The 25,469-nt window shown below is 34.8% G+C and overlaps 1 pseudogene across 1 annotated transcript; it reads left to right on the top strand.

Annotated features, from left to right (window-relative positions):
* The first annotated feature begins 1,221 nt into the window (after positions 1-1,221).
* On the top strand, positions 1,222-7,042 carry LOC138839755 (zinc finger CCCH domain-containing protein 15 pseudogene; annotated as a pseudogene). The gene is made up of 2 exons (XR_011376017.1): positions 1,222-1,264; positions 5,590-7,042. The product of XR_011376017.1 is annotated as a zinc finger CCCH domain-containing protein 15 pseudogene (transcript).
* The last annotated feature ends 18,427 nt before the right edge of the window (positions 7,043-25,469 follow it).

The raw sequence follows: 25,469 nt of genomic DNA, 5'->3' as shown, positions 1-25,469 counted from the left end.
ACCTTGCTCTTCACTGGAATTCTTTTTTTTGGGGGGGGGTCCGGTCATGGGGCCTGAACTCTGGGCCTGGGCGCTGTCCCTCAGCTCTTCAGCTCAAGGCTAGCGCTCTACCACTTGAGCCACACCACTTCCGGCTTTTTTTCTTTTTGCTTATGTGGTGCTGAGGAATCGAACCCAGGGCCTCAGGCATGCAAAGCAAGCGCTCTACCACTGAGCCAACTTTCCAGCCCCACTGGAATTCTTTTAAAGTTACAATACTCAAAGTTACAATTTCTCCACATCTTCAATTACTTTTCATAGCTCTGGAACCTCTTGAAACGTATCATATATCACATCCTTTACAGCCTTTCTTCTTATGGAAACAGTCAATTTCCTTTTCTCATGAGAACAGTAGCTACCTGCTTATAGTTAATCAAAAGCTAAACCCTTTACTATTTCAAATGTTTCCTGTGCAAGATGACCTCTTGCTTCCTTGTTCACTCACAGTGGTTTGTTCATCATTTAGTGGAAATATACTTGACCATCCTGATTTGGCAGCTTTTACTAAGGCATTTTCTTTGGCTTAAAGTGTGTCTTCTCTCAACCTATTTCTGTCAGTCACTTCTCCCTGTTAAAGTACAATGCAAATTGCAATGTCTGTCTCAGAGACCTGTGTTTCTATCTTTATACCCTTACATCAGTTTGTTTATAAGTTAGCTATAAGTGCAATTACTGCATTTACTGTAGAACTAGGAACAACACATGCTCTGACAACAATAAATATACATATATGAACAATAATGAATTATTTGAAATTGGGCAGTTCTAGGAAATCCAGACTGTGTGTTTGCTTTAATGATAACACTCATTGCAGTCTGTGTCATGTTCTGGTGTTATGCGTTTGGATCCTTCTTGATGTTGCAAGCACAAATTGTGTCGTATGTATCCTTGTATTACTCTAGACCTGTGAAATTCCTCTTATTTCAGTAATTATTTTCTTTCAGTCAAAAAACTTTTACTAAGCTAATATAATGTGGATGGTCAGTATATTAAATATTGGGGGTAAAATAAGGCTCCTGTTGCCATGAAATAATTACTACACAATGAAATGAATTTTATGTTATGATAGACCTAGAACATATAAGAGGGCCACTTGCTTAGACAGAGAGAGTCAGAGAGGTCTAGGACAAAATTATATATAAGGTAGTAACTAGAGGATGAAAATGGTTTTGTTAGAAAACGATGAAGCATAGAGCTTTAGAGGAGTATGGGAAAAGGCCCAGAGGTAGGGCAAAATTGAACTATTGTAGAAATTCAGGTGTTTTTTGTTTTTGGTCAGTCAGGGGGCTTGAACCCTGGGCCTGAATGCTGTCCCTCGGCTCTTCAGCTCAAGGCTAGTGCTCTACCACTTAAGCCACTGCACCACTTCTGGTTTTCTGAGTGGTTATTGGAGATGAGTATCATGGAGTTTCCTGCCACGGCTGGTTTTGAACCGTGATCCTCAGATCTCAGCCTCCTGAGCAGTTAGGATTACAGCGGTGAGCCAGGGTTGCCCAGGAAATTCAGTTTTTTTGTCTGATTTGGAATATAGAATATGAATGTGAGAGTGAGAGAAGAGGCTGAAAAGGGAAGCAGGTTACTTTGCCAGATGCCAAAGATATAGACACGAATAACATATGGCTGCAATTTCCATAGTTCACATTAAATAGAAGCACATAGAGAAGTAATTGAGGAAATTTGGCACAATATGACAGATACACATTAAGGCACCTCCCCCTTAATAACTCAGGGAGATTTTCCCCATCAAATGTGAGTTTTATCTTGAAATCTAGATCACTAAATGCTGAATAAATTAAATTGCTAGCATATCTCAATTTGCTTTTTCTGCTTTTCTGAATCTTACCATGAGACAGAAACTGTCAGAAAATGAGAGGATATCTTTCTGGATTTTGCTTTCCTCTTTAAACTAATGAACACTGGATGAGATAGATTGATTGTAGAAAGCACAATTTCTTTTCCTTTTCAATAAGAAAGTACTTTCTCAATCATTTTATTATGTATCTTGAAGCTTCTGCACTCTTTTTGGATCAACATTTTAACTGAGTCTTATGTAATATAAATTTACATCCAGGTGTTCCCTTAGCAACCATCACAAAAAATCAAATATATCTGCTTTTAAAATCAGTTAATCTTTTGAAAAATCTTGTAGTTACACAATATCTTTTATTAGCAGAAATGGCTTTCTAACTAAGCTAACATATCTTTCAAAACAATTTTTTTTAAAAACTACATATAATAGCAGTTGTAGGGGTTTAAAATAGACATGTAAGAGTGTCCCCAAACCTTTATTCTCTTTTCAGTCACCAATAAACATTTATTTTCACCTATGTGTGTTACATCAAGTGCTATGGATTATACAGAAGAAAAAGATATTGTCCTTGCTTTCACAAATGTTATAATGAGGATCAGACCCAGAGCAATAAGCATAATAGAATATTTAACAGTGATTATGCACATTAACTGTTGTGGTAACATGCATATATCTGAGTTTTTTTACAACAAGATTTGTTACAATGATCTGTAACCTCAACTGAAATGGATTGAAGAGATATTATGTGTCAGCTACTGATGCTATAATCCCAGAAGTGATTTCTAAAGAACTGAAAAGTCTTTGCATCTGAGAGTTTTCACATTGTCATAGGAATCTAGAAAAAGTTCATAAAAGTGCCATGAAGAACTGTCAGATACAGTGCATTGCATGATGTCGATGTGAAGTCTCAGAGGAATTTCTGGGCTTTAATTCCATAGTAAATGTCATGTTCTTGTGAAAGAAAGAGCACATAATAAAATGACATAAAATACAAAAGATTAGTGGGTTTAAAATAATATTTAAAATATATTTTATTTAATATGGGGAATTATATATAAAATTATACATAAAATAAAGGTATATACATATTTCCAAACATACCATAAAGGAGAAAGATGAGTAAGTAATTTTTAATAAAATGTATTTTGAATAATAGATGCACAGGTACTACAGCTTTAGATGTTGTAACAGAAATTTCACACAGATGTAGACTCACTATGAATTCAACATCCACAAAGGCAAAATTTAGAAATTTAAAATTTATGTTAATAAATATGATGAGCTTTATTGTCAATGGTGATACAATTAAATGGTGAAAAATACTTCTTTATGAACAAAACAAAGTACAATTTACAACTCAAACAGTAGTGGTTGGCTTGGGAAACAGTGTATGATAAAATTACAAAACAATTTTTTATAAAATGATGTTGAATTCCTAGTTCATATACCTAAAAAATGTTTTTGTTTGAATGAATATTTGGTAGGTATGTTCAAAGACACTGAGTAAGCTGGGAACTGGTGGCTCACACCTGTAATCTTAGTTACTCAGGAGGCTATGCTCTTGATGATCATCTTTCAAAGTCAGTTTGTACAGACAAGTCCATAGATTATAATATCCAATTAACTAGCAAATACCAGAAGTGGACCTGTAGTTCATGTACTAGAGTACCAGCATTGACCAAAAGAGATGAGGGATAGTGTTTAGGCCCCAATTAAAGCCTTAGTACTGGCAAACACATACAGAGAAACAAGAAGACAGTAAGGATTATTGTTGCATCAACTTTTGGCTGTGTAGTTGTATAGGTGCCCTAATAATTCTTGAAATCTGTTAGTGTATATCTCCTCTTTCCTCCTTTCCCAGTGATGCAGACTTTAAGAAAAGAAAAAAAATATATATATATGTATATATACATACATACATACACACATACACACATATATAACACATAAAACAAACCAAATTTTCTTTTTTTTTAGTTTTTTTATTGTGAAAATACCATACAGAGGGGTTACAATTACATGAACAAGGTAATGAGTACATTTGTTATCAAGCATTGTTGCTCCTCCTTTGTTTCCCCTTACCATCCCTGCTCTCTTCCCCACCCCCCCAACTTCCCCTCTAAAGTTATAAAGTTCCTTTTTCAACGTAAGGTCTTGTACCTCTCATTGTTGCAATGGGTCCACCTGTATCCCTATTTAAACAATTTTTTCTCTTCCCTTCCACCAATTATACCAACATCAAATACAGTGAAAACAGGGGTTATACCGTGGGGGAGGGGCATACGAAGCAACAAAGAAATATCTAATAAATATGTTAGAAACAACAGCAAGAAAGAAAAATGATTTGAGTCCTTATCTTGGGATTCATTTTACCTGACATCAACTTATCTGACCATTTCTGCTTGTCTCAGACATATACTAGTTATTCCAAATAAGGGAAACCATGGGACCTATGTTTCTTTGGGCCTGGCTTACTTCACTTAATATAATTTTTCTTTCTTTCCATTTCCTAACAAATGGGGCAATGTCAATTCCATTGTGTATATATACCACATTTTCTTGATGCATTCATCTACTGAGGGGCATCTGGGTTGGTTCCATATCTTAGCTATGGTAAATAATGCTGCAATAAACATAGTTGTGCTGTAGCTTTAGTATGGTCTTGTTTGTGATCATTTGGGTAAATACCCAAAAGTGGGATTTCTGGGTCATAGGGGAGCTCTATGTGGAGTCTTCTGAGGAACCTCCATACTACTTTCCAAAGATACCATATTTTCTTGATCCATTCATTTATTCAGGGGCATCTGGACTGTTCCATATCTTGGCTATGGTGAATAGTAATGAAATGACCATGGTTGTGGTGTTGGCAATGGAATTTTACTTATTATCAGAACATTATACAAATAATAAGGAAATGGAAAGATTGGAAAAATTATTAAATGCAGTAAGCCAAACCCAGAGAAATGTGTTGCATGGTTTCTTTCATTTGTGGTAGATAGACTGTACCTATAAATCTCTAAGCAAATGTGTCAGGCGGTATGCAAGTTGTTGCAAATGAATTAAGTGAAGTATAATGGACTCTAAGGAGAGTTCAACTAGTGCAATCTTTTAGAAAGTATGAGTGAAAGTCCAATAAAATCAACACCAGGAAATGGGTTCATCCAAGGAACAGGTTTGGCCCATGGAGAAAGGTGTGAATAGACTAATGAAGGAGGGAAGGCAGGAGAATGCAGACAATAATTTATTGTATATACCACAAAATTAAGAAAACTGAGGGAGGGATGGGTCTAGGGGATGAGAATGTTGAAGTGGATGACATTGATCAAGATACATTGTATTCATAAACTGCTTTGTTATCTGGCACCTCCTTTGTACAGCTACTTAAAGATGATAGAATATATAACATGTATGTTGAAACTCAGAGATAACAATTTAAATGTTTATGCAGATAATGTCATCACCTAATCACCTTTCTCTCTCATCTCTCTCTCTCTCTCTCTCTCTCTCTCTCTCTCTCTCTCTCTCTCTCTCTCTCTCTCTCTCTCTCTCTCTCTCTCTCTCTCTCTCTCTCTCTCTCTCTCTCTCTCTCTCTCTCTCTCTCCACACACACACACACACACACAGGACAATTTCCAATACACAACTCATTTAGAAAATAATACAATAAGAAGATAAGTAATCTGTAAGGATACAGAACACTGAACTAAACAATAATAATTTGGATCCATCTGCACGCCTAGGTCTGGCCGGTGCCATTGGTCTTCGCAATGCCCCCAAGAAACAGGCTCAGGCCGGGGGCAGCAAAAAGGCGGAACAGAAGAAGAAGGAAAAGATTATCGAAGACAAAACTTTTGGCCTAATGAATAAGAAAGGAGCAAAACAACAGAAGTTTATCAAGGCTGTCACTCACCAAGTTAAATTTGGTCAACAAAATCCACATCAGGTAGCATAGAGTGAAGCTGCAAAGAAATTGAAGAAGGATGATAAGAAGAAAGAATTACAAGAACTTAATGAGCTGTTTAAATCTGTTATTACTGCTCAAAAAATACGTAAAGGTGCAGATCCCGTCTGTGATGTGTGCCTTCTTCAAGTAAAGACAGTGTATTAAAGGAGATAAATGTAAGTTCTCTCATGACTTGACTTTGGAGAGAAAATGTGAAAAGCGAAGTGTTTCCATTGATGCAAGGGATGAACAACTTGAAAAAGACACAATGGAAAATTGGGATGAGAAAAAGCTGGAAGAAGTAGTGAACAAGAAGCATGGTGGGGCAGAAAAGAAAAAACCAAAAACTCAAATAGTGTGCAAGCATTTCCTTGAAGCTATTGAAAATAACAAGTATGGCTGGTTTTGGGTATGTCCTGGAGGAGGTGATAACTGCATGTATCGTCATGCACTTCCTCCTGGATTTGTATTGAAAAAGGACAAAAAAAAAGAGTAGAAAGAAGATGAAATTTCATTGGACAACCTGAGTGAAAGAGAGTGCTCTGCCATAGGTCCAAATGTTACCAAAATCACTCTAGAATCTTTTCTTGCATGGAAGAAAAGGAAAAGACAAGAAAAGATTGATAAACTTGAACAAGATATGGAAAGAAGAAAAGCAGACTTCAAAGCAGGGAAGGCACTGCACTGGTGATCAGTGGTCGTGAAGTGTTTGAATTTCGTCCTTAACTTGTCAATGATGATGATGAAGAAGCAGATGATACCTGTTACATTCAGGGAACAGGAGGTGACGAGTTTGATGATTCCATGAGTGTAAATGACATAGATTTAAGTCTGTACGTCCCTAGAGCTGTGGATGAGACAGGTATTATGGTAGCCAGTCTTGAAAGATTCAACACATATGCTTTGGATAAAGATGAAAACAAATTAAGCAAAGTATCTGGAGGTAGGGCAGAAAATGGTGAAAGAAGTGATTTGGAAGAGGACAATGAAGGGGAGGGACAAGAAAATGAGCCATCGATGCTGTTCCTGTTGATGAAAATCTTTTTACTGGAGATTTGGATGAATTAGAAGAAGAATTAAACACACTTGATTTACAAGTTGATAAAAAGTTGTCAGCTCATCATGAGTTGAAATTGACTGCATTAATTTTTTTTCACCTAGAAACAACAGGATGTTTATTTCCCATGCTGGTTCTGGAGGGATTACTCTCCTCCAGAAAAGGAATATTCTCCCTACATCTTTTCTTCTGACTTTGGCTACATCTCATAGTAAGTTCAGAGTAGTTCATGATAAATTAAAAATATAATGGTCGTTGCAGAAAATAATTGGTTGTTGTAACTGTTCCTAGGAAGTTAAATTGCTTGCCTAGCTTTTGATTTTCATTGCATATATGTAATTAGTAGGAGCAACATGAATTTATATTTAAAGTACCCTACGTTTGATGCAGTTTTTAATGAATGATTTTCTTTCTTTCCTCTGTATTTATGTGTCTTAAAGACTGCCTAAAATGTGAGCACTGTACTTGATAAAGGAAACTGCATATGCAGATTCAGTCTTGTATATCTGTGGACAATTAGATGAAGAGTTGAACTAGAACTTCTTTGATCAGATAGGATCAGCTATAATGTCCTGTGTTAAACTGTCTTAAGAGTTTTTCTTCTTCTTTTTTGCCAATAAAATTGTAAATAAAGACCATCATTCATTAAAATCTAAAAAAAAACAATAATAATTTGCCTTAATATCCTAGGCTTCTGAGAGTCAAATGCATACTCAATCATATGAATTAAAACTTACTATTGAATGTGGTTGGAATATTCATACCAAAGAAATTGAACCAATTGTATATGTCTGGCTACTTGAATTTTTGTTCTTTTTAGAGCCTGTTATTAAACATAATGACATGGATTTCTTAGTTCATATTATTTTCAAATTTATAAATAGAACTAGTTTCCTAATTCTTTGTATTGAGTAAAAAACAAAACTGAATGAATTTTAGTGTATTAGGCTACACCAAAGTTGTAAGAAGTGTGTATTATTAGAAATTAATAACAAAATGATAACTAGGTGATCATTGAATTTTAAAAAACTAGCAATGCATGTTTTTATTATCTATAGGTAAAAGAAGCATATGGGAAATAAAAAATATTTTAAACTTAATGATCATAAAAAATGTATCAACACATATATGATGTAATTTAATCAGTGGCTAGATGAGATTTGTGTCCACAAATATACTGCAAAGAAGACAGATTGAAATCAGATATATCAATGGATACAAGCATTCCTTTCAATGTATTAGAAGAAAGTAATATATTAGTTTCAAGGAATACAAAAGAAAGAAAATAATAAAGATAAACAGAAGTAAAATAACAAAACAAATGCACAGTAGGTAAATTCAATTAAGCCAAAAACAAGCTCAATGTAGAAACTTCTACCAATAATGCAGAAGGAAGTGAAGAAGTAGGGAAGATACAAATAATCAATACCTGTAAGGATGAAATAGCAAATATCAAAGTACCTTTTAAATTGAAAAGACCTAAAAATCTTTTTTGTCAGTAAATTTGAAAATTAAGATGGTATGGACAAATTCCTAGGGAAATAAATTGTTATAACAGAAATTGAAAATTATAGGTAGTCTTATACTTGATAACATAGATGTGTTGTTGTGTATTTATTTAGACTTTGAAGTTTTTCAACATGACAATTTTTGATACACATGCTGTAGATATTCTTGCCAAATACATATAACAACACATTTCTCACATTTTTCACTTTTAATGCCTGTAGAAAACTTGTGTTACTATATCAGTAATGCAGGGTATTTGAATTCTTTTCTGATTTTATAATAACTTTATAGTGAAATACCATGAAAACTGAAGTACAAATCATTTTTTACCTTTTGATTATTTCCTTGGAGGTATGTCCATATAGTGGAACTACTAGGAAAAAGTAATGTTTGATTTCTTTATTCTTTCTTATATTGCCAAGTAACTAGCCTTCAAAAATTAATCAACTAGCAATGCCACTAGCAATCCTTAAATGCACCATTTCCTAATATTACCACTGGAAATTGACCTTATCCACTGTGTTTTGGATAGTGTAATAGTGAAGTGGTGGAACCTTTAAGTTGTTTTAATTTGTATGAATCTAATTATGATTAAAGCTTTATCTTTTTTCATAAGATTATATCTAATTTCAATTTATATTTATATAAACTGCCTATTCATCATTTTTTGTTAACTTATGAAATAGAATCTGAATATTAGTCTGATATATGTGCAAACATTTTTTATTCACACTGGGTGGTGAGCTTTTATCATTACATTTTTCTCATGAAATTTTCCCATTATGATTCTTTCTTTTGATTTTCATTACATTGAAATTCATAGCTTAACAGGATTTTTACTTTTTAGGCATTTAAATACATTTATCTTATTTAACTTAAAATGAAATATCTTATTTCTTTAGGTATCAGAAATGTCTCTCTTCTATAGTTGGAATAAATATACTGTTTCATAAAGTTACCTTGTTCAATATCTCTAATATCTTTTAATCTTCATAGCTAGAAGCATTTAACCTCTGCTTAAACACTAAGCCTAAACTGGATCAGTCATTTTTCTACTAGGGCGATCCCTGCTTTTTTCTTACAATTATGCTTATACTTTGCAAAGTAGTTCTAGGATTTGCCCTCTCTTTCTATAATCTGCCTCAACTGTGCTGAGTCCTTCCTCAATTCTTCTAAGACTAGAACTTTGCCTTAATTTTCCTGGTTATTTTAGGAACATGATTTCTAATTCTAAATCACAGAATAGCAAGTAGGACTTCAAAACCTGCTGCCACAACTAGTACATCAACTGCCTATTTAAATAATGCCTGTCACCTTTATGAGTCACTTTGTTGTTCCCTACCTCTCTACCAAATCACCAGACTTTCCCCTTTCCCCTGATTTTCCTAAGCATGTTTTCTTACTTGGACTGTCATCTACTATTCACAAATTCTTCACATACTGGTTTGTATAGCTGGATCTCTTCCTAACTGCCTATGTTTAGATCTATCTTGTCCTAATGCTGGCAACATCCTTAATTCTGTGAACATGTTTAATCTGTCCTGACACTAATTGAATTTCGATTTTTAAGACTACAACTTTATGATTTAACAATATATCCATTGTCATGAAAGCTATTTACAATAACTATAATTTGTTGCAAATGCATAGTTTGAAGGATAGATGTAAGTTATTTTGTATTTATTTGTTAACATATACAATCTAACTGCTGAAAGCAAGACTTATTACTAAACATTCTCTTCATTGATGTTGTTTTTCTTTTTACAATAGCTTTAGTTATTCTGACAATAATTTGAATCAATTTCTGAATGATCCATTTCAATAATCAAGACACCTTCATTTAGTTATAACATCACCTAATTCTTACAACTGAGGTCCATAGTACATGTTTGTGAGTTTAAATAACTCATCTTTATTTACTCTGTCAATGAGAAAAGTGTAGCTTCCATTTATTTAACTATTTCAGTTTTTATTTATTAGAGTCTCAATTTTCTTAGTGTCACAAACTTAATTGATACAAAGGCATTTACTTTTTTCAAGTAACTTGTAAATTGGTTTCATTTCCTTTTGTGTTATTAATTGTATTTTCTGTATTATTAGTATATAGGGATACATTCAATTTATTTTTGTGGGCTTACTTCATTCATCACTCTGGTGAACTCATTTATTACCTCTGGTAATTTTTTGGTTGAGTTATTTGGATTTTCTAAATACATATTCATGTTACAAGCAAAAGATGATTTTGTTGTATTTTACTAAATGTACCTTCAGCTCCTTTTTCTTTCTGGCAACTATAGTTAATATTCTATTCAAATGGAGTGGTGACTAAGTAAAATAAAAAGACTAGCATTTGTGAAGTGCTATTTTTCCTGATCTTCATATTACAGAATAATAACTGTCCCTGAGTTTTTTGCTCAAGGATAGCACTCCACCACTAGAGGTACAGGTTCACTTCCAACTTTTTGGTGATTAATTGGAGATGAGTCTCACAGACTCTTCCACCAGGGCTGGTTTTGAACCTTAATCTTCAGACCTCATCCTCCTGAGTAGCTAGTATTACAGGACTGAGATATGGGCACCTGGGTCAATATTGTTTTATAAAATGTATCATTTTTATGTTATGAATGACAATATTTAATTTTGTTAATCAAAAATACAATGGAAATACAATGCTTTCTTGGGAGCTTTTAAATCTAATTTAAAATTTTATCCCATTAACATGCTATATTTCTCTTGTATTGATGGAATAAATAGTAATGGTTATAGGTTGAAGGTCTAGTCCCTAGCTACTGGATTCAATCATAGAAAGGTGACTGTATTATGAGGGCTCTGATCAAATCAAATGGATCAATCCATGTATAGATTCATAATATGATGACATTGTTGTGGATGATGGAAACTTGAAGATTTGGAGCCTAGTTGGAGGAAGTAGGTCATTGAGTATTTCCTTGGAGGTTATAGCTTGTCACAGGTACCTCTCTGCTTTTCTCTGATTCCTAGCTACTATGAAGTGGACATCCTTAGTTTATCATGTCCTTTTCATGATGTTCTGCTTCAGGTAATGGAACTAGGAAACCATTGGCTGAAACCTCAGAAACCATGAGCCCAAATAAATATTTTTTCCTTTCAGGTTTGTTTTGACAGGCCTTTATCATAGTAATGAATAGCTAACATATCTTCTAAGAAGTGTTTAGGTTTATAGTATAGTATTGTTGACTATAATTTCAATGTTATATACTAGATACCTAGAAGTTTTTCATCTTATATATGTGATTCTTTTACCCACTGAGCTATTTCTATTCTCTCTTCTGCTGGCCTCTGGAAAGCACCATTTTACCATGACTTTCATGAGTTGAATATTCTGAACACCTAATAGAAGTAGAGGACATGTGTCCTCCAAATTTATATAAGTTCTTACTAATAGTAAAGTGTTCTTCATTTTTAAGGCTAATTAGTATTTGAAGTTGTCAGTATATACAGGTACACATATACACCAACATATGTTTGTTATTCATCTATCTAGTGATGAGCAGGTAGGTGTTTTTATATTTAGTTATTGTAGATAATGCTTCATTGACCATGGAAGAACAGTTGTCTCTTCTAGATAAAGATTTTTCTTCCTTTGGATTTATATCCAGAAGAAGCAATGTTGGTCAGATACTAATTCCAGTTTTAATTTAGAGAGGAGTTTCCATACCGTTTTCCATAGTAGTAGCACCATTAAATATTTCCACTAATAGTACATGGGATTTCTAATTTCCATGCCCTAGCTAATACTTCCTATATTCTGTCCTTTGATAATAGTCATCTTAACTGGTGGGAGGTTGTATCTCATGGTGATTTTAATCCACATTTCCCTTATGATTAGTAGTACAAGACATCCTTCCATGTAGCTATTGCCATTTGTATGTCTTTTTGAAAAGATGTCTTTTCAGGTCCTTTCTCATTTTTTACTGAAATATTTCTTTTGTCTTTTTGGGCTATATGAAATTCATAAACACTTTGGATATTAACCACTTACCAAATAGATGATTTCTAAATGCTTTCTTTGATCATTTTGTTAACTGTTTAATATAGTTTCATTTGTTTATTTTTGCTTTTGTTGACGTACTTTCAGAGTCATCTATCTGGGATACTTTTGAATACAATGGGGTCTTTTTCTTTCTTCTATTTTGGTAGTCAAGGGGCTCGAACTCTGGGCCTAGGCACTGTCCCTCAGCAATTCAGCTCAAGGCTTCCATTCTACCACTTGAGCCATAGCAACACTTCCGGCTTTTTCTGCCTATGTGGTGCTGAGGAATCGAACCCAGGCCTCATTCATGCAAGGCAAGCACTCTTCTACTGAGCCACCTTCCAAGCCCTCTTTTTTGTTTCTTTTGCTGTAAATATACATTTTTTTCCCCAGAAACATTTATTGAAGACATTGTTTTCCCCATTCTTTATCGCTTTGTCAGAGATTAGTTGAGTATATATGCATAGGTTAATTTCTGGTCTCTGTATTGTGTTCTACAAGACTTGTTTCAATGCCTGTACCATGCTATTAGTTTACAGTTATGGTTTAGATTTTATATTATAAACATTTTTTGTTCACTTGTAGTTCTCTTATTCATGGATCATGTATGTTTTTATACTTTTCAAAGTTTTTATTTTTATTTATTTATTTTTTGGGGTCCGGTTGTGGGGCCTGAACTCTGGGCCTGGGTGCTGTCCCTCAGCTCTTCAGCTCAAGGCTAGCACTCTACCACTTGAGCCACAGCGCCACTTCCGGCTTTTTTCTTTTGGCTTATGTGGTGCTGAGGAGTCGAACCCAGGGCCTCAGGCATGCAAGGCAAGCACTCTACCACTGAGCCACCTTCCCAGTCCCCAAAGTTTTTATACTTGTAACAGGACTATTATGAACAATATTGCATATAATTCTGTGTGCACAGATGCAAGCATTTGAATGTACTTTTTATGGAGAAGCAATAGCAAATTTTCAATTGCTTTGTGTATAAACAATCTTAATAACTATGAATTACAAAACTGTTCTCCAAAGTTCTTCACATTCTCTCCATATCATACCCAACATTTGGCAAATATAATACATCACAACTTTGAAAATAATAATTGATAAATAATACCTAATTTACTGATTATAATCATGAATACAGCAATTTTTCATGTTTATTGACTATTTGTATTTCTGTTTCTACAAATTGTCGATGCAAATCTTTATATTGTTACAGGTTTGTCCTTTATATTGTAAATTTATTCTTTTATTGCTTGTTGTTGGTTAAGTGATTTTCAGATATCTTCTTGTATTTTTATATTTCTTTTTTTCTTTATTTTCATCTTCCTTTCTGCTGAACTTATTTTTTTTATTGTGAAAATACTGTACAGAGAGGTTACATTTACATGGGCAAGATAATGAGTGCATTTCTTTTCAAGCATTGTTGCCTCCTCCTTGGTTTCCCCTTACCATCCCTTCCCAACTCCCCCGCCCATTACCCCCACCCACGCCAAAGTTGTAAAGTTCAATTTTATACATAACATCTTATACATTTCATTGTTGCAATGGGTCAAACTATATACATATTTAAACAATATGTTTTTTCCCTTCCCCTCCACAAATTATAAGAATGTCAAATACAGTGAAAACAGAGGTTATACCATTGGGGAGGGACATACAAAGCAACAAAGAAATATATAATAAATATGTTAGAAACAATAGCAAGAAATAAAACCATTTCAGTCCTTATCTGGTGTTCATTTCTGTTAACATCAAATTATCTGACCTTTTCTGCTTGACTCAGACATACACTAGCTATTGCAAATAAGGGAAAGCATGGGACATACATTTCTTTAGGCCTGGCTTACTTCATTTAATATAATTTTTTCTAAATCTTTCAATTTCCAAACAAATGGGGCAATGTCACTCTTTCTGATGGAGGCATAGAATTCCATTGTGTATATACCACATTTTCTTGATTCATTCATCTACTGAGGGGCATCTGGGTTGGTTCCATATCTTAGCTATGGTAAATAATGCTGCAATAAACATAGTCGTGCTGGTAGCTTTAGTTTGGCCTTGTTTGTGAACATTTGGGTAAATGCCCAAAAGTGGGATTGCTGGGTCACAGGGGAGCTCTATGTGGAGTCCTTTGAGGAACCTCCATACTACTTTCCAAAGTGGTTGAACAAGTTTACACACCCACAAACAGTGTAGTAGGGCTCCCTTCTGGCCACATCACCTCCAGCATCTGTTGTTATTAGATTTCTTGATTATAGTCATTCTAAATGGGGTGAGGTGGTATCTCAATGCTGTTTTGATATGCATTTCTTTTATGGCTAGAGAGGTTGAGCATTTCTTCATGTGTCTATTGGTCATCGTTTTTTCCTCTTCAGAGAAGTTTCTCTTTAAGTCTTTAGCCCACTTATTTATTGGGCAGTTGTTTCTTTGAGGATTTGTTGTTGGGGGATTTAATTTTTTGAGTTCCAGTATATTTTAGATATGAGACCCTTGAATGTTGTATGGCTAGTGAAGAACTTCTCCCAATCGGTGAGCTTTCTATTGATCTTGCTACCTATGTCCTTTGCCATGCAGAAGCTCTGCAATTTCATGCAATCCCATTTGTCCAACCTTTCTTTGATTTGTTGTGTTTCTAGGTCTCTATTAAGAAAATTTTGGCCTGTGCCAAGGAAACCTAGGGTTTCTCCTATTCCATCCTGTAATGTATCAGAGTGTCTGCTTTGACTCTGAGGTTTTTGATCCATTTGGAGGTGATTCTGGTGCAGGGTGATATATAAGGATCTAGTTTTAGTTTTCTACAAGTGATTAACCAATTTTGCCAGCACCATTTACTGAAGAGGCTGTCTTTCTTCCATTCTATTTTTTTAGCTCCGTTATCAAAGATTAGATGGCTATTGGTCTGTGGGCTCATTTCTGGGTTTTCAATCCTATTCCATTGGTCCTGAGGTCTGTTCTTATGCCAGTACCAAGCTGTTTGACTCCTATGGCTTTGTAGTAGAGTTTGAAATTTGGTATTGATATTCCTCCAGCACTGTTCTTGATGTTAAGGATCATTTTGGTATTCAGGGTCTTTTATTGTTCCATATTAATTTTTGGATTGCTTCTTCTATTTCCTTGAAGAATGAGGTTGGAATTTTGATAGATGTTGCATTGAATTTGTAGATAGCTTTGGGAAATATTGCCATTTTCACGATGTTGATCCTTCCAATCTAGGCGCATGAGAGGGTTTTCCCTTTCTAAGTTCTGTTTTGATTTCCTTTTTCAAGTTTTTAAAGTTTTCATCATAGAGGTCCTGCACTTATTTAGTTAAGTTATTTCCTAGGTATTTTATTTTTTGTGGGGCTATTACAAATGGAGTTGTTTTCATGATTTCAGCCACACTTTTCTCATTGTTGGCATAGACAAAAGCCATTGATCTTTGAGGGTTAATTTTAAACCTTGCTACTTTGCCAAAGTTTTGAATCAGCTTGAGTAATTAGGGAGTGGAGTCCGTGGGATTCTTTAAATTCAAGATCATGTCATCTGCAAAGAGGGAGAGTTTTACTTCATCTTTCCCTATTTGGATCCCGTTTATGTTTACATCTAGTCTTATTGCTATTGCAAGGCATTATAATACTAAATTGAAGAGAAGTGGAGAGAGTGAACATCCTTGTCTTGTTCCTGAGTTTAGATGAAATAGCTTTAGTTTTTCACCCTTAATTATAATGCTGGCTGTAGGTTTGTCATGTACAGGCTTTATTGCATTCAGGAATGTTCTATGGATTCCTAGTTTTTCTAGGACCTTCATCATAAAGGGGTGTTGGATCTTGTCAAATGCTTTTTCTGCATCTATTGAGACAACCATGTGGTCCTTATCCTTGCTCTTGTTGATGTGATGAATTATATAAATTGATTTGGTTATATGGAACAAGCTTTGCATCCCTGAAATGAATCCTGTTTGATCGTGGTATATGATTTTTTGGATGAATTGTTGAAGTCGATTGGCCTTTTGTTGAGAAGTTTTGCATCAATGTGAAAGAAATGGGTCTTTAGTTCTCTTTCTTTGATGAGTCCCTTGCCTGGTTTTGGGATGAGGGTTATGATGTCTTCATAGAATTAGTTCGGTAGTGAACTTTCTCTTTCAATTTCATTGAAGAGTTGGAGGAGTATTGGTGTGAGCTCTGCTTTGAAGGCCTTTTAGAATTCTGCCATATATCCATCTGGTCCTTGCTTTTCTTAGATAGGAGGTCTCTTATTGCTGTTTTTATTTCAATGCTTGATATGGGCCTGTTAAGATGGTTTAACTCATCTTGGTTTAGTTTGGCATGTCAATATTTGATAGGAAAAGGTCCATTTCTGCCAAGTTCTCAAACTTATTAGCATAAAGGTTTGATAAGTACTCCCTTATAATGTTCTGAATCTTGGTTGTTTCTGTGGTGGTGTTTCCATTCTCATCTCTGAGTTTATTTATTTGGGTATGTTCTCTTCTTTTTCTGATAAGATTTGCTAAGGGTCTGTCAATTTTGTTAATTTTTTCGAAGAACCAACTCTTTGTTTTGTTGATTCTTTCTATGGTGTTTTTGGATTCTAATTTGTTTAATTCTGATTTAACTGTAAGTATTTTTTCTGTCTACTGGATTGGGGTTTATATTGCTGCTCTTTCCCAGGGATGCTCAGATGTCTCATTAAATTGCTGGTTTCTAATCGCTTCAATTTGTTGATGTAGGAACTCAGATTTATAAACTTGCCTCTGAGTACTGCCTTTTTTGTGTCACAGAGGAGCTGGTAATTTGTGTGTTCGTTTTCGTTGAATATCAAGTACATTTGAATTTCCTTTCTAATCTCTTCCAGGACCCACTGATGACACAACAGTGTGTTGTTCAGCCTTCATGTGTTACAGGACTTTCTTTGTTGGCTTTTGCTGTTGAGTTATAATTTTATTCCCTTTTGGTCTGAGAGAATGCAAGGTATAACTTCAATGTTTTTGAATTTTGACAAGATTACTTTGTGACCTAAAATGTCTATTTTGGAAAATATTGCGTGTGCTGTTGAGTAAAATGTGTATTCTTATGCTGCTTCGTGAAATATTCAGTCGATGTCTGTTAAAACTGATTGATCTATGCAGTTGTGAAGATCTGTGGTTTCTCGATTGAGTTTTTGCCGAGTTGATCTATCTAGTGAGGATAGTGGTGTGTAAAAGTCCCCAACAGTTAATGTGTTTGGATTTATGTGAGATTTGAGAGAAAGTAGTGCTTCTTGGATAAATTTGAATGCTCTGTTGGTTGGTAAATAGATATTTAGAATTCTGATATTCTCCTGAAGGAGAGATCCTTTAATTAGTATGTAGCCACCTTCTTTCTCTCTTCTCACTAATTTATCAGGCCTGGGGCTTGAACTCAGGGCCTGGGCACTGTCCCCGAGATTCTTTTTATTTGTTGTTGTTGATTGTGGGGCCTGAACTCTGGGCTGGGTGCTGTCCCTCAGCTCTTTAGCTCAAGGCTAACACTCTAACACTTGAGCCACAGCACCACTTCCGGGTTTTTCTGCTTATGTGGTGCTGAGGAATTGAACCCAGGGCCTCATGCCTATAAGGCAAGCACTCTATCACTGAGCCACCTTCCCAGCCCCTCTTCTCACTAATTTTAATTTGAAGTCTATTTTATTTTATAGTAGGATTGCAACTCCCGCCTCTTTATGGAGGCCATTTGCTTGGTAGATTTTGTTCCAGCCTTTCACATTGAAAATGCATTTGTTTTCATGGGCAAGATGTGACTCCTGAAGGCAACAGATAGAAGGATCTTGCTGTTTAATCCAACTAGCCAGTCTATGTCGCTTAATTGGAGAGTTAAGTCCGTTAATTTTGAGAGATAGGACTGAGAGGTATTTGGGGGTTCCTGACATTTAATCCACCTTCTTGGGGGCTGCGGCAACTGGGTTCTTCCTATGGTTCTTGGACTCTCAGTTTGAGTGCGGTTTCTTGGCCTTTATTGTGGTCTTGTTGGTTTTCTATGTGTAGGACAATTTTAAGAATCTTTTGTAGGGCTGGTTTGGTGGAGATATATTGTTTCAATTTTTCTTTGCTATGGAAGGTTTTTATTTGACCTTTGGTTAGGAGGGAGAGTTTAGCTGGGTACAGAATTCTTGGTTGTTAGTTGTTTGTCTTTAGGGCATGGCATACATCATTCCAGGCTCTTCTTACTTTGATTGACTCTGCTGAGAAACCTGAGGATATTCTAATTGGTTTCCCTTTATAGGTGATTGATCTTTTCTCCTTGATAGTTTTAAGGATCTTTTCCTTGGTCTGAATGTCTTGTTCTGGTCTGGTCTATTTGGGGTTCTAAAAGCTTCTTTTATATTTACTGAGTTTCATTTGTTTGTCTAGGCTGCTGTAGGGAGCGGCAGCCTCTCGCTCTGTTTACTCAGTGAAGAAAGTCACTCCTCTGTGGGTGGAGCTATCTCTGCTCTAGTGGGCTGACTTTCCCCTGTGTGGAGCTGAATCTGGCTGTTCAGGTGAAGTTCATTTCACTTGCTAAATGACTCTTTTGTTTTCTTCCAAGGCCAGAGTTGGAGCTAGCTGCCAAGTGGGCCTTTGTCATTATCAATGATGGAGTTCTCTGGTGGTGGGGGAGGGGAGGCCATCCCTCCTCTGCTCCCTGAGGAGTGTGGATGTCTACTCATGCCAGAGTCTTGGTTCCTGGGCCTTCTCTGGTCTGCGAAATGCAGGATGAAGATATCTGCTCCTTGTTAGTTCTTGCTGGTGTTGAGTAGAATCTGCTTACCCACTGCGTTGGCGCCTTTGTCCTGGACTCTCTGTAGGTATGCGGCTTCTGCTGCTGCTGCGGTTGCTGCAGCAGGGACTACCGGCAAGTGCTCATCAGATCTGTCTCCTTGCCTGGATTTTCCCTCTCTGGCCAAACTCTTGAACTGTGATTGCACACTTGGTGTGATTCTTTAGCCTAGGACTGTTCACTGCTTTCTATGTGAGAGCTTGTTTAGCTTCTATCTTTCCTCTGCCATCTTCCTCCGAACTCGTATTTTTATATTTCATTTTTGTTTATTGATTTTACAAAGGCATCCCATTTTTCCATATCCAAATATGCATAAAATGTACCTTGATTAGATTAAACCCCTCTCTAACTCTTCTTTATTCTTTTTCTCCCTTCCAATCTCAACAAGTTTCATAGTTCTATTTTTTTTGGGGGGGGTCCGGTTGTAGGGCCTGAACTCTGGCCTGGGCGCTGTCCCTCAGCTCTTCAGCTCAAGGCTAGAGCTCTACCACTTGAGCCACAGCGCCACTTCCGGCTTTTTTCTTTTTGCTTATGTGGTGCTGAGGAATCGAACCCCGGGCCTCAGGCATGCAAGGCAAGCGCTCTACCACTGAGCCACCTTCCCAGCCCTCATTGTTCTATTTTTATATATGTACATAAAGTATTTTGATCATATTCACTCTCCACCATCCCCATTCGCTTTCTCACCTTCCACTATTATTCCCATCCCAGACAGTATTTGTTTTACATTCCCATCTTTCTTTTTTAGTATTTGCTAATTAAAGGAATTTTACCCTGGTATTGCCTCATACACAGTATTTTAACCAGATTGACTTCCTCTTTTGCTCTCACTTTTCTACCAATCTTCCTATTATTCAACAGCTTCAGTGTGTTTCATTTTTCTATCTTCATTCACTGTATTTTGGTATTATTTTATTATAATATTTATATATAATATTTAAATTAAATTTTTATTATCTTTATGTAGTGGCACAGAGGAGTTGCCATTTAACAAAAAAGTTTATGAATAAAAGGCATCTTGATTAGTGTCACCCCTTCAATGTTATTACTCAGTATTATCAAATTTATCATTTTATTTATCATAATTTTTGTTTATGTTATTTTAAAATTTTATCTAAAACCTCTATCTCAAGCTCCATCATGTTCTTTTAGTGTTTTTATATATTTAATATTTTTGAATTTTAGCCATATTTGGAATATGAATGCATGAATGTATAAGTGTAAAAATATCTATATACTTAAGCTTCTGACATGTTTTCATATATATATATATATATATATATTCAAGCTATTTTATTTCCCTGTTCCTTCTTTCTCATCTCTTCTAATTCATAGATCTTCCACGCTTGTATCTGTGTTTGCTTTCTTGTTCACATTCCATAGGACTTTGATTTTAATTAATTACAATTAAGTTCTTAGTTTTACTTTGTTTTGCTCTATTTAATCAATCTATATAATCCTTCTATATTATCTTTCTGCATGTCCCTCAAATGTAATAAAACTTTATGGTGCTTCCTATTTTAGAAGCCTAGCTTTGCTGTCCCCTAAATTATAGGATGAAGGTCTTCATACAGTTTACTGTCAACTTACAAGGTAAGCCCCAAATCGTAGCCTTAAGTATATTATGGAGGACGTCCGTGCTCATAGTCCAGTATTAAATAATCACGTTGACTTTCTATTGACCTCAAGGCTCCCCCTCCAATTTGATTTATCATAGCTAATTTTTTAATAAGCCTGATACAGTTTATAATTATCATTTTATTAAAATATCAACTCTAGATAATATTGTAATTTAAAGGATTATTTGTTGGATCACAATAAATTAAGATTCTATAGTTTTTACTCATCAGGGAAAAGGTGTAGTGATACTATCTTATTTAATATCCACTGAAACAATGCTGATAAGTGATGTAGCATAAGTGACAAGTCCATTGCCATTCATTAACTCTTGTACATTATGGAAAATATAAATAAGTATGGTCTTAAATAAAAGTTTCTCTATATGCTGGGGCACCAAACACTCACACCTATAATCCTACATACTCAAGAGGCTGAAATCTGAGGGTTACAATTTAAAACCTTACTTAGATTTTTTGCTCTAGGCCAAAACTCTTATCACTTGAGTCACAACTCTTTTTCTCATTTTTTACTGGTTACTTGGAGATTAAAGTCTCTCAAATTTGTCTGCCTGGCTGGCTTGAACTTAGATCCTCTGATCCTTGTCACTTATGTTAAATCACTTGAGATGATGTCTAGGGGACTTTTCTGACTAATCTGGCCTTAACCTATGATGTTCTGGATTTTAGTCCCTTAGGTATGTGCCACTGACACCTGGATTTTCTATTATTATTAAAAGATATTTCCTTGAAACATTTGCAGGATGCATCTGGCCCACAGTTATCATTTATTGTTTCTGAATTATTGTACTACTTTCTCATGGTCACACACTGAAATACATTAATTTGAAATATTATTTGTAAGAACTTCATTACAATTCAGTAATTTAACTAGTATGTACTGAATATACTACACTCTGTTTGAGGTATTTGTATAAAATCCATTGAGGAAAATCTTTATCTTGCTCTGTAAAGTTCACCATATTACAATTACCTTGATCTTTGTAATGTTTCTACTTTATCTACCACCTACCTGACCAATTCTTGATTTCTTTCTACTTCATCTTTAAAGACCTGCCTGACTTGGAAGTATAGAAGAGTAAAAGAAAATGTCTTTTAATCCTGCTTCTTTCATTTTTCTGGAGTGTGTATTTCTTTTATTCCTTGTTCTTGCAGTTCAACCCACAACAGAACTCTACAGAATCCTCTAGGCAAGACATTGGAGTATTATAAAATCTTGGGGACTGCAAGCAGATGAATCTTGGCTGTGTCGTTTTCCTGTGTATATGACCTTAGGAAAGTTGTTCAAACTCTTAATGTTATTATACAAATAAGTGTTTGGCATATAGTGTTCTACAAATGATACCTGTTATTATGTCATTACATACAACCAGAATATAGTAATAATGAGAAGGGCACATTTGAATAAGAGAGGTAATTTCTGTTACTTTTCCTTGATTTCTAGATTAATGAGAATTTATCTATATGATACACATAATGTAAAGCAAATGGAGTTATCTTTGGACTATTATCTTGCTGTGGATATTTTTGTAATATATTTTTATTGTTGCTATTATGGTGTTGTATGAAGGAATTACCATTCCCAACTCAAGTAACATATATATATTTCTCTTTTGGATGTTGCCACCACTTCCTTTGCTGAAAATTGTAAATTATTTATATAAAATAAGTAATTTAGGAGAGGTTTACTGGCCAGGACCTGTTTGGGAACATGTGGTCCTCAGAATACAAGTCATTTTACTGAGATGCAAGAGAGAGTAATTTTATATTGTTTTATACTGTCCCTGCTTAGGTAGAAAACTGAATTTATTTGATTTGGCAAATTAAAATTAACTTTACATTTCTATGTATCATTATTTAAATGTCATGGGATAATTGGGAAAGAGAACAAGAAAATAAGTTATGATACTTGATTTTCTTTCTAGATTTGCCATTGATGACTCATATGATGTCAGATTAGATATAGAAAAATAGTTTCTGATATTTGTGTTGTAAAAGCGAAAATTCAGTTGAGACATGATGAGAGTCTGCCAACTTAAAAAAATGTTAGTAATACTAAAGCTTGAACTCAGGGATGCATGCTCACTTGGCTAGATGGTGCTTTACCACTTGAGGTATACATCCAGTACTGTTACTTTATCTGGAGATGAATTTTGAGGACTTTTCTGTCTGATCTGGCTTTAAACCTAAATCCTCCATATCTTAGCCCCCCTGACTAAAATCATAGGTATGAGCACTGGTGCCCATCTAAACAAGCAATTTTTATTAAATGGCCTCAAGATATATGAGCTAGGACTAATGGATATAAACTAGTAAATATAGCTTTGACCCAATATATAAAAGAAATATAAATAGGAAAAACTGTCACTCTTAATGAGTAACTGGAAACTTTTACCTAGAAAGACTATTTTCAAGAGAATTCTTTTTTTAATAAGTTTTTTTATTGTGAAAATACTGTACAGAGGCGTTTTAGTTACATGAACAAAGTAATGAGTACATTTCTTACTAAGCATTGTTGCCTTCTCTTTTGTTTTTCCCCTACCATCCTTTCACTCCCACCTCCTCAACTACACCCCTCCTCCACCCCAACCCCCCATCCCCCCACCTCCCACCTAAATTGTAAAGTTTGTTTTTCAGCGTCTTGTACATCTCATTGTTGCAATGGGTCAACCTGTATCCCTATTTAAATACTTTGTTTTTTCCCTTCCCCTCCCCAAATTATACTAACATCAAATACAGTGAAAACAGGGGTTATACTGTGGAGGAGGGACATACAAAGCAACAAAAAAATCACATGGTACCTTATAAATACTTTACAAACTATAGCAAGAAAGAAAGACAAGTGGTTTTTTTCTTTCTTGCTATTGAGAATTCTAACATCTAATAGATGCCAAGACATTGAAAGATCTGTCAAATCCTAACATTCCGGTTTTAGTCAGTTTAATTTTGGCATACCAGTGTGAGTTATTTGAATGTATAGTTGTTTTCTACCTTTCAGATTTTATGGTTTATCTAATGAACAAAAATAATGAGAAGAAATTCCAGTTAGATATTTCTTTTTTTTTAATTTTTTTTATTGTGAAAGTACCACACAGAGGAGTTACAATTACATGAGTAAGGTAACGAGTACATTTCTTATCAAGCATTGTTGCTTCTTCCTTCTTTCCCCTTACCATACCTCCCCCCCGCCCCTCATGAAAGTTCATTTTTCAATATAACGTCTTATACATCTCACTGTTGCAATGGGTCCACCTGTATCCATATTTAAACAATTTTTTCCCCTTCCCCTCCACAAATTATACCAACATCAAATACAGTGAAAGCAGGGGTTATACCATGGAGGAGGGACATACAAAGCAACAAAAAAATATCTTATGAATATGTTAGAAACAATAGCAAGAAAGCAAAAACATTTGAGTCCTTACCTTGGGGTTCATATCACCTAACATCAACTTATCTGATATTTCTGCTTGTCTCAGACATACACTAGTTATTGCAAATAAGGGAAACCATAGGACCTATGTTTCTTTGGGCCTGGTTTACTTCACTTAATATAATTTTTAGATATTTTTATGATTGTGTCTTAAGCTTCTTTTTAAGGCTCAGATGGTAAATAAATGGACATAGAGGTAGAGATTCACCGCTACCTGCCTACTAGTTTGCTTTTTCAGCAAACTAAAATTTTAGTACAACTATATGATTGAGTGGTGGAAAGCTAGCATAGCATGTTCAAGGATTATTAACATGCTGTCCCTTACACCAAAACAACAACAATAACAATAATAGTAATAATAGTAATAATTTAAGCTTATTTCCTCCTGTGCTGAAAATTTTCTGGTTATAAAGGGAAGACATGTTTTACTTCTACTATTATAATTTCTACATATCATCACCATAGAGAAGTTTAAATCAATGTATTCCTTCAATTTTCTACATTTTCTTGATGGAAACTATAGTCAGTCAATTATAGCAAAGTGGTTATCCAGACGTGGGTTTTTCCTTGTTGGAAGATTTCTGATTACTTCCTCTATCTTATTGCATGTTATTGGCTTGTTTAGCTAGTTTATATGTTCTTGGACATTGATGAAAGTGAACTTGTGGGTATAGATGGGAGGGAAGCAATGGAAGAGAATGAGAGAATAGATGCCATTGTATGAAAGGAAATGTACTTATTACCTGACACATGTAAATGTAACCCCTCTGTATATCACCTCTATAATAACAATGTAAATTAATATAAAAAGTCAACATTAACAATTAATTTAATTTACTTAGAGTGACATTAAATAGGTAATAAAAATCATTGAAAGTGAGAAAGAATGAAAGAGACAGATGGAAGGAAAGGCTTTATATTTTAATAGATCTGTCATTGAAATGTAGTTAATTTTTATTATTTTGCTAACCTATTAATTACACAAAATGGTGGTTTTACTGGAATATTTTCATATATATAACATTTTAATAAATGTTAATTGTAGTTAATTTTGCATTTTGTACAAAAGGCCTCATGTTTTCAGTTTGTACTGGACCGTCCAAAAAAAAAAAAGAATTACAGACCAATTTCTCTGATGAAAACAGTTGAAAAGCTCTTCAATAAAATATTAGCCAACTGAATCCAGAAACAAATTTAAAAAATCATACATTATAAGCAAGTATGCTTTTTCTAACAGATGCAAACCTGGTTAAACGTATGCAAAT

Source organism: Dipodomys merriami, unplaced genomic scaffold, assembly GCF_024711535.1.
Source record: "Dipodomys merriami isolate MVZ:Mamm:240054 unplaced genomic scaffold, mDipMer1.0.p SCAF_3, whole genome shotgun sequence".
Lineage (NCBI taxonomy): Eukaryota > Metazoa > Chordata > Mammalia > Rodentia > Heteromyidae > Dipodomys > Dipodomys merriami.
This window is presented reverse-complemented; position numbering and strand designations above follow the sequence as displayed.